This window comes from Nannospalax galili, unplaced genomic scaffold (genome assembly GCF_000622305.1).
Source record: "Nannospalax galili isolate Female #2095 unplaced genomic scaffold, S.galili_v1.0 scaffold619, whole genome shotgun sequence".
Lineage (NCBI taxonomy): Eukaryota > Metazoa > Chordata > Mammalia > Rodentia > Spalacidae > Nannospalax > Nannospalax galili.
This window is the reverse complement of record NW_008344186.1, coordinates 1,279,433-1,288,957: the sequence shown is the minus strand read 5'-3', so window position 1 is coordinate 1,288,957 and position 9,525 is coordinate 1,279,433. Positions and strand designations below refer to the sequence as shown.

At 45.6% G+C, this 9,525-nt stretch overlaps 1 pseudogene; it reads right to left on the bottom strand.

Annotated features, from left to right (window-relative positions):
• Positions 1 to 3,062: 3,062 nt before the first annotated feature.
• On the bottom strand, positions 3,063 to 4,014 carry LOC103739975 (annotated as a pseudogene).
• Positions 4,015 to 9,525: the final 5,511 nt, after the last annotated feature.

Below are 9,525 nucleotides of genomic sequence, written 5' to 3'. Positions count from 1 at the left end.
TCCATGGTTCACCTTGTTACCCAGCAAGCCATCAGATCCTCAGAAGACCCCCAGGCCCAGATGTGAAACACACCCAACCCTTTTCGGCCTAGCATCTAGGATGTAACAGATGTCACCTGGAGCTGCATCCAGTGTGAGACCCCTAGCTTTCTGTGGTGGAGATCCTCGACTTTCCATCAAGGTCAGATGAGCTGTGGGACATGCCTGTGCTCTAGCCCGGAGCTCTCATAGTTTGGGTTAGCTCTGGAGTCTGGACTTGTCCCTTCACAGACCTTGAGGCTGCCCTAAATTGTCACCAAACAGAACCCAGGAGACTGCTGCCTGCATACCTGAGGAGGGGCCTCTGGCATTGGGCAAGGCTGTGACTTCACTTGACCAGTGTCCTTGAGGATCAGCTGCTCTTACCAGCAACCAGAGGTCCAGTTTGTGCCATGCTGTTCCCAGCGCCCATGGACAGTCATCATCGCAGGACAACCCCTCACAGACTTCATCCTGTCCTTCCCCCTCCCCAGTTTGTTCTGCCAAAGACTAAGCATGGTTTTCCTCCAGCAACACACCCTGTTCATGCTTCTGTCTCTCCTCACTGGGCCTGTATCACTGTCCTTCCACCTTTGTTCTGCAGTGGTATGTGGTAGGGTCCTAGATTTCTGATTCCATCACAGGTATGGGGCAGGACACTGTTGGCCAGACAGAGCTGTGGCTTCCTAAGAGAAGCTGTCCTAGTGCCTCAGGTACCTTCCCCTTCTGGCTCTGCATACCACATGGGGCCACCCTGTTTAGGGCCACCCTCTCAGTGCTGGTGGTCTGTAGGAATTCAGGCTGGCCCAGTGCCAACCCTAGCCATGTGGCCAGGTGTGTCCATTCAGCCTGGTCTGTTGCCATCTTGTCATTTTTAATTTTTAATCTGAGAAATTAAAAAAGGGTTTTCACATTGGTGACAGTGGTAAGTTAATTATATGAGCTTGTTTGCTTCTGTGAACTCAAGAATAAATTCCTGAATGCACTGTGTCCATAGACCTCATCAAAAGTTAAGACTACTTTAAAAGCCACGGGCATGGAGAGTCAAATCACTTGGTGCCCAAGAGACGTGTTGTGATCCCTGTTCACTTGTTCAGCTGTGCAGCCTTGAGTTTTCACTACCATTCTTGAAGGGCCAGTCCCACCACAGAACCTTCGAAGTCCTTCCTAATGTCCTTTTTGGATATTGTCCCTAACAGTTGAATGTAAGATTGAATTTAGTCTCCCAAGACAGCCCTGCATTGGACTGGAACATGCAGACTCAAACTCCCTCCTTTTCAGCAGACAAGCTCTGTACACAGCACTCTGCAGGGGAACATATGGCTGATTTTAAGTGGACTTGTTCTTAAAGTTGTTTTTAAAATTATGTTTAGATTTCCACATAGTAAATTCATTAAACTGTATGACTGTCACCACAGTCAGGCACACAGTGGCTTCCTCAATCCTAAGAGTCCCTTAGACCATCTCACTATGGTCAAGCACAGCCACCCAGCTGCAGGGAACCCAAATCCCTTGGTCCCTTCCCCATGGCTGCTCCCTACCAAGTACCACACTCTGGTTTTTGAACTTAGCATGATACCTGTGCAATGTTTTGTTGCCCATGACACCCACAGCACATGCCCCTTCACTGTTCTGTAGTTTTCCAACACGTGCTGTACAGAGCCAACAGTGTTTGAAGGGTATCTGGTGGTGGCCACGAGCAGTTGGTTTTGCTCCCATGCCTCCAGGGTGAAAACCTAGGAGAGGATGGCTGGGTCAGCTGGTAGGCATATACCCAACTTTATTGTAAACAGGCTGCTTCTAGAAGGGGAAACAATTTTCCAATTTGTGTTCCTGCCAGTCACACAGGGTCTTTCAGATGCTCTGTGTTCTTGTCTGCATTTGTCTTGTTGCTATGGAAAAACACCTTGACAAAATCAACTTAAAGAAGGAAGGACTTACGTTGGCTCACAATTTGAGGGTACAGTCTCTCATGTCAGGGAAGGCATGGCAGAGTTTGAGGTAGCTGGTCACATTGCATCCACAGTCAGGAAGCAAAGGGAGATGATTGATCCTCGGCTTGTTTTCTTTTTACGCAGTCCAGCAGCTCATCCCATGGAATAATGCTACCTAACAGTCAAGGTAGTTCTCCCCGCCTTAATGAACCTAATCCAGATAATCCCTCACAGGCATGGCCAGAGGCTTGTCTCCTTGATGATCCTAGATCCTGCCGAATTGATAATATTAACCACCACAACTCTATCCTTTGTCAATTTGACACCCAAACACATCACTTTTAAACCATAACCTTTGTCCCCATAGGCTCATAGCCATTTTATAATGCAAAGCACATTCAAACTGATTTCAAAAGTCCCTATAATCTTTAACATTTCTAACACCTTGAAGTCCTTAATGTCCAAAGTCCTAGGGGCAGACAAGTGGTAAAAGTTCTTGCCACAAAGGCTGGCAACTTGAGTCTGCTCACCAGAACCCACGTGTGGAAGGAGAGAACTGACTCCTGCAAGCTGTGGTGTTGATCCCACAAAACATGCCATGGCATACACGCCTCCCCCCTCCACAAAATAAATGAAAAAAAAAAAAACAATGTCCAACGTCTCTTCTGAGATTTAAGGCAATGGCCTTGGAGTCCCTATATCATCATAAACAAGTTATATACTTCTAAAATACAGTGGCACAGAGTAAACATTCCTATTCCAAAAGGGAAGAATGGCATAGCAACGAACGAATGGACCAAAGCAAAACCCCAACTTAACAGGAAAAACCCTGCAGCACCATGTTCAGCATCTAGGACTTGTGATGAAATCATCTGGGTTCTTGTGTAGCTCTGTCCTTCCAGGTCTGTTGGCTGCCCATATAACTTCTTTTTCATATCAGCACTTAAACTTTACCACAGATCTAATTATATGGAAGCTTTACACAGCTCGAGATGGGAAGAAGGCAGCAGGCTCTGGAGATTCTTGGCCACCACCACCTCCGCTTGTGTGTAGTGTAATCTTCAGTGCTGCCTCTACCTGGTTCTGGGATCAGATCTTGGAATACACGTGCTATCTGAGCTCTGGCTCTGACAGCCCCAGGGCCTCCAGGGCTCCCATTAGCAGCTTTTTCACAGACATTGAAAGTGAGTATGAGGGCACCAGCTTGTCTAGGTGATGGTGACAAAGGAAGCTTCTGGAATTCAGGAAGAAGGTGGACTAGGCATTGTAGGTCTAAAAAAATCTCCTTTTTATCACACTTGCAGAAGTGCAGAAAGAGCATGTAGATGGGCAGTCCTGCTAGATGAGAGTGGGCTCACAGGTTCCAGCTGTCAGGGTGGCAGGTCAGCTGAAGAATAACCAACTGAAATTACACAAAATAGCTCCATGCCAGGAAGCAGCAGAGAGGCAGTGACAGAATATACCATATTTGGTCCTTGGTACAGATATTTGGGATCTCATTGACAAACTCCACATTGGATGAATATAGAGTGCAGTCATGGGAAAAAAGAAAGAAGTTGGGAAGCTCTTGTCTCATACATGCCAGTTCCTCCATGGTCTGATCTCCTGATGGGGTGGCAAGAGAAGGGTGGGCAAGTCCAGGGGTTTAGAAAAGTATCAAAGCTCTAAGATAAGGGAGAGGGGTTCCCTCAAAAAGGCTCCTAAGCCTATGCAGACAACCCCTGTGCAACTCAGGTCCTGGTGCCTCCTTCCTCTTTCCCTGAGGAAGAACCATCCATAGTGAGTTGAGAGCTGGGATCTGAGGGAGAAGTGGTGGGAAAGCCTGGGGAAGAGGTTGGGTAGGAGAAAATGGGAGTAGGGGTGACCAGAGAAGAGGAAAAAATGAGGAAGTGGGCATAGCAGGGTATGGCCTGAGGGGTGGGGATGGTAGACTCCCTGGAGAAAGCTGGTCATGGAGTTGGGTCTGGTTGGCACAGAGGCAAGGCCCCAAGCACTGGGCTCCTCCTGCTCCTAGCTCAGGCAGTACCTGGTCTTCCAAGGGTGAGAGGAGAGCCTCCCACATCTGGCCTCCTCACAGGACAGCACTCTGAAGAGCTGGCTTTGTGAAGGGGAAAGGAGGGAGATACCCACTTTCTTGTGTTAGCTCCACTCTGTGCCTGAAGTTCTTCTTGGTGGATATCCAAGAGTCTGGCATCTCCCAAATCCTGGCTGTCATTGCAACTTCGGCTTCTCCAAACTTCACAGACTCACATAACTTTCCTTGTTAAGCTTTCCATTTTTTTTTTGTCTTTTTGTGTTACTTCACTATAGATCTGAGTAAGAGCAGTGAGTAGTAGAAATTCCACAGAATGAATGTTTTACTGTCTTGAAATTTCCTCCATCAAAGAAATTAGTTCATCAATTTTAAATTCAGCATCTTGCAAGTTCTTAGGACACAGGCAAAATGCATTGCCAAAGTATTACATGAATGCCCCCTAACCCACTTAGAGGCCTGCTCCCTCTCAACCCTCATGACTCAGGCCTCCACTGTCTGTGTCTTGCTCAGTGTTCTTATCTTCCAAGATCCCACCAGAATGGCCCCTTGAATTCTGCTTAAAGCATTCTAGGGCTTTTCTAATCCAAAGTTTTCCACCCACAAGTCAATTCCAAAAGCCTAACATGGTCAGGTTTATTACAGCAGCAACCCCACTCCTGGTACCAATATTCTGTATTACTTTCTTACTGCTGTGAAAAATACCCTGACAAAAGCAACTTAAGGAAGGATTTATTTTGGTTCCAACTTTGAGGGTATAGTTCATCATGATGAAGAAGGTATGGCCCAAGGCAGCTGGTCATGTTGCCCACACAGTCAGGAAGCAGAGAGAGGCGAATGCTGATGCTCAGTTTTCTTTTTCTTTTTCTTTTCCACCCCAGGACTCCAGTCCATGGGATGGTATCATCCATAGTGAAGATGTGTCTTCTCACCTCAATTAAACTAATCTAGTTAACCTCTCTCACCTATGTACAGAGGCTAACCTAACCTATATATTCCTCACAGGCATGCTCACAGACTTGTCTTCAGGGTGATTCTAGATCTTGTCAATTGACATTATTAACCGTTACAGCTTGATCTTGTCAGAGATTTTTTAGTATTTGATTTTAGCTATTCTAAGGTGTATGCTTTAAATAATGATTCTGATGATGAATGACATTGAGTAACTCATATTTAGTCAACATTCGTATTTTTTCTTTGATGATTTGTCTTTCTAAAAAAATACTTTGTTATTTTTATTTTATGTGTATGAGTGTATTGCCTGCATGTGTGTAAGTGTACTCATGTTATGCAATGCCCATGGAGGTCAGAAGAAGGAGTTGAATTCCCTGGAACTGGAGTTATGGACAATTGTTAGCCACAATGTGGGTGCTGGGAATCGAACATGGGCCCTCTGGAAAAGCAGTCAGTGCTCTTAACTGCTGAGCCATCTCTCCAGTCCTGGTGATCTGCATGCTTTTAAAAATTGGGTTACTTTCTTCCTGTTGCTGGAGTCTAAGAGTTGCTCTATTTTTCTTGCTGCATCATTGTATTTCCATTGTCTTAAATGATCATCAGACACTCACTGCTGGTAGGATTGAAACTCATGCAGTCACTATGGAAAGCAGTATGGAGAACTCCCAAGAAAATAAAAATGAATCTACCATATATACCACTCCTTGGCATACACCCACAGGATTCATCCTACTGTAGAGATACCTGTACATCCATGTTTGTTGATGCTCTCTTCACAATAGCTAAGAAATGCAAGCAACCTAAGTGTCCCTCAACTGACAAATGGATAAAGAAAATGTGGTACATATACTCAATGGAGTTCTACTCAGCAGTAAGAAAAGATGAAATAATGAAATTTGCAGGTAAATGGATGGAACTAGAGATCGTTATGCTAAGTGACATAACAGAAACACAGAAAAGCAAGCAATATATGTTTTCCCTCATTTTCGGATCATTGTATCAAGCCCTTGTATATGAGTATACATCCTGATGTAATGGCAGGAGACAGGAAAGTAGAAAGGAAACACAGAGGCAAAAGGAAAGACAGAGGCTAAAAGAGGGGGATAGTAGGGAACAGATGTTCTGGGGGGAATGGAAGGGTTCAGCTGGGAGGGGAAGAGGTAGGGACATGCAGGGGCCTTTGGTGGTGGGAGAGGAGGGAACTCAGGAGAGGGTGGATTGTGGGAGGTGGGTGTTATTGGGGGATAATGGAGGCATTGGGACTGGGGAGGGAGGAGGGAGATCAGATGGGAGGAAAAAGAGTAGAGATGAATGAATCTTGGGGGGCTAGGGAAGCCAGAGGGAAGTGTGATGCCCCTGAAGCCCCCTGAGAAGTGCACATACACTGTATAAACATTAGTGTATATATATATATATATATATATAAAACTGGGGGCTGTTTGGCAAATGAACACAGTGATAGATAGGAGAGACCTCCCTTTGAATGGTTGGTGACAGTGGTCCTAGAGACTCCTAAAATAACACAGATTATTGCTAAAACTCTTGGTTATCTCCCAGAACTAGAAGTTAAGACCCTACTGCTGAAGATAGCACATACTTCAGACACAGGACTTGGAGCAATAGAGCAGGGACTGACCTGGAAGACTTCTACCTGAAGTTTAGCCTGCATAATGCTAGATGATAATATGCAAACTGCTAAGGGAAAAATCAATCAATAGTCCAACCCAACCCTAAAGCCTAATAACCAAATCGACAGGCAGAGCAAACTACCTCTGTTAGTGCAGTAGTGTCACTCTTATCGGCGGGGGGGGGGGGGTAATCAAGAGCTGTCTAATTGGACTTAAAGCCCTCTCAATGGGAGTGAACTCATGAGTGGCACTGTAAATTCAGGCAAATACACACAGCTAGAGAGATCATAGATCATAGAGAAAACCCTATTTCTGTCATATCTCTAGACAAATGGAATTTCTTACCATATGCTAAATATAGATCCTTATATTTACAGACAAGCATACCATCATCAAAGAAACTTCTTTTTGCAACAGATGGAGGCTATTGCAAAATTCCACAACTGGTCAGACAGAGAAACTGTACATCTGAGAGATGCCCAGTTCTAGGTGACAGATCTACATTTGAACCTCTGTACCTAAGGCTCATGGAACATAGTGTCATGAGGGGTAGAGAGAAAACTAATGCGTCCCTCAACTCTCACCAGTGAAGCTTCCTTGTACGACAGAGTGCAGTGCACACAAAAGGCCACAACTGGCCGAGTTTTAAAGAATAAGAGACTGCAGAGTATATATCCCTGGATGGAACTCCTAAATTAGACCTCACCCACTCAGGGCTCAGGCACCATTTTGGAAGAGGGGGTGGAAAGATAGTAAGAGCCAGGGCTTGTTCACAAACACAGGGAAGCAGAGGCTTTCAGGCCACTAGAAGCTTGCACATGCGAACTCGTGGCAATGGTGATATCAAGCACAGGATCCACGCCAACTCAATTAGACAAGGGCCCAGAGTGGAGCAAGAGAAGTGGCTTGTGTGCCAGTCCTAGACTGAGAACTATTGGAGACTGATTACTGCTGGGTGAGGGAGAGAAGCCTTACTTAACAATCTCTGGATGGGCTGACTAGACTCCAGTGGATGACTTTGCACTGAGGGATATCTGGGTACACATGCTTGACTGGATAGGAATTAACATGTATGGTGGAATGTATGAGGTTCAGTGGGGGGGTTGGGAGGGCATGGATGGGGAAGGGGGTCTAAATTTGATTAAGAACTGTGAATTGTACAAAAGCTCAACAAAAAACTAAAAAAAAAGTGTTCACCAGACAGCAGAGCTTTCAGTGTGATGTTCCTGAAACATGCTGCCTAACACAAATTGTGGATTTTTTCCCCATGTTTTCTTCTAATGATCAAATAGTTCAGATTTTGCACTGGATGCCTGGCCCATCTTGAGATTACCTGTGTGGGTTGTGGGGCTGAAGTCTCTCTAGTGGAGGATGATTACTTGTTCTGGCACACTAATTGAAAGGGGCACACTAATTCCTTCATCCAGGTACATTCTCACCCTTTCAGATGTTCTCGTTATCTGAGAGGACATGGATGTGTGTCATGGCAAGCATCATGGGGCTTCTGGAAAGGGCTTACAAATCAATCCCAGGTCATAGTCCCCTCCCAAGGTCCCCAGAGGGCAGCCCACTTGCTGTTATCCCAAGGGATAAGCAGGAATGGATAAACAGGGCTTCTAACCCTCCATGATGGCTCTGCACCCATGTTCTCCAAGCATAAGCCATATGGTTGGGGGCAAGTTGGAAGGCTCTGCCTCTCAAACAAGTCCTCAACCTCATGAAGACCTTGGCTATCTGGTGTTGCAGCCCTGGACACTTCTTCATCAGGGAGTGGGGAAATAGAAGGATCTAGCCTGACTTCCAGGTCAGCCCTGGTTCTCTGCAGAACCTTCCCCTCCCACCATGCTTCAGCAAGCAGGAGGCCCTGCAACTTTGGATGTTTACATGGCTTTCAAAAACTGAATAAATATTTACATGTCAGACAACTGCTAGATATTCCTAAAAAGAGGCACTGGACTCCAGGGAATGAACTGTGTGTGGATATTTGTGCACACTTAAAATTTCTTTATTACATTTTTATTCTGTGTGTATGTGTGGGCCTGCGTGCATGCCCACAAAATGCATGTGGAAATTAGAGAACAACTCGGAGGAGCCAGTTCTCTCCTTCTACCATGTGGGTCCCAAGGATGAAATTTGGGTCATCAGGCTTGACAGAAGTATCTTTTACCCACTGAGCCATCTCATCAACCCTGTGCGTATTTTCAGATTGACCTAATATCCAGCAGGAAAAGCAACGAGCTGGAGGGGTGTTCAGCTCCTCGAATGCTCTCCACCAGCATCTCATCCCGCTTTCCAGACCAGGATTTGTCTATCCCAGAATGTCCGCAAGTGGGGTGACACAGGCCATGCTCTTCCTCACAGGCCCCTTCCATCTGTGTACTGGGGTAGCCTCCTTGTCTTTTGGTGGGTGTTGGGGTTATTCCAGTTTGGGCTGATGCTGCCAAGAGTAGTTGGTTAGAGCCTGTGTGCTGCCAACATTGTGTCTGTTGTGTAAATACATATACTGGGCAACAGTGTATGCAGTGGTGTGGTTGTTCCGCTCCAGGAGATCCCACCAGCTGTTTCCTGCATGACAACACTGTCAGTCCCACCAGCAATGCTGGCGTCTGCTTGTCTCATGTCCTCCTCCTGGTATCTGGTGCTGATGGTCAGTTTATGTTTAGTCATTCTGGTGGGTAATAATAGGTTGTGGTTTAAATGAATATTATTCTGCAAATTAAAGGTACTATACCATTTTCAGATGGCCAGGAGTCTTTTGGATAACCTCTTTGCTGTCTAAAGAAGTTAAGAAGTCGTAGGAGCTGAGAGAAGGGTTTGTTCTGTTACATTTCTGTAATTAATCTCAGTGGGTCTCCTTATCTCCTTACGCAACTTCAATGAGTACATGAGTGCTCACATGTTATCAGAGCAAATTTGAAAATGGGAGAAAAAGCCACCACCAGGACTTAGTCCCCTTCTG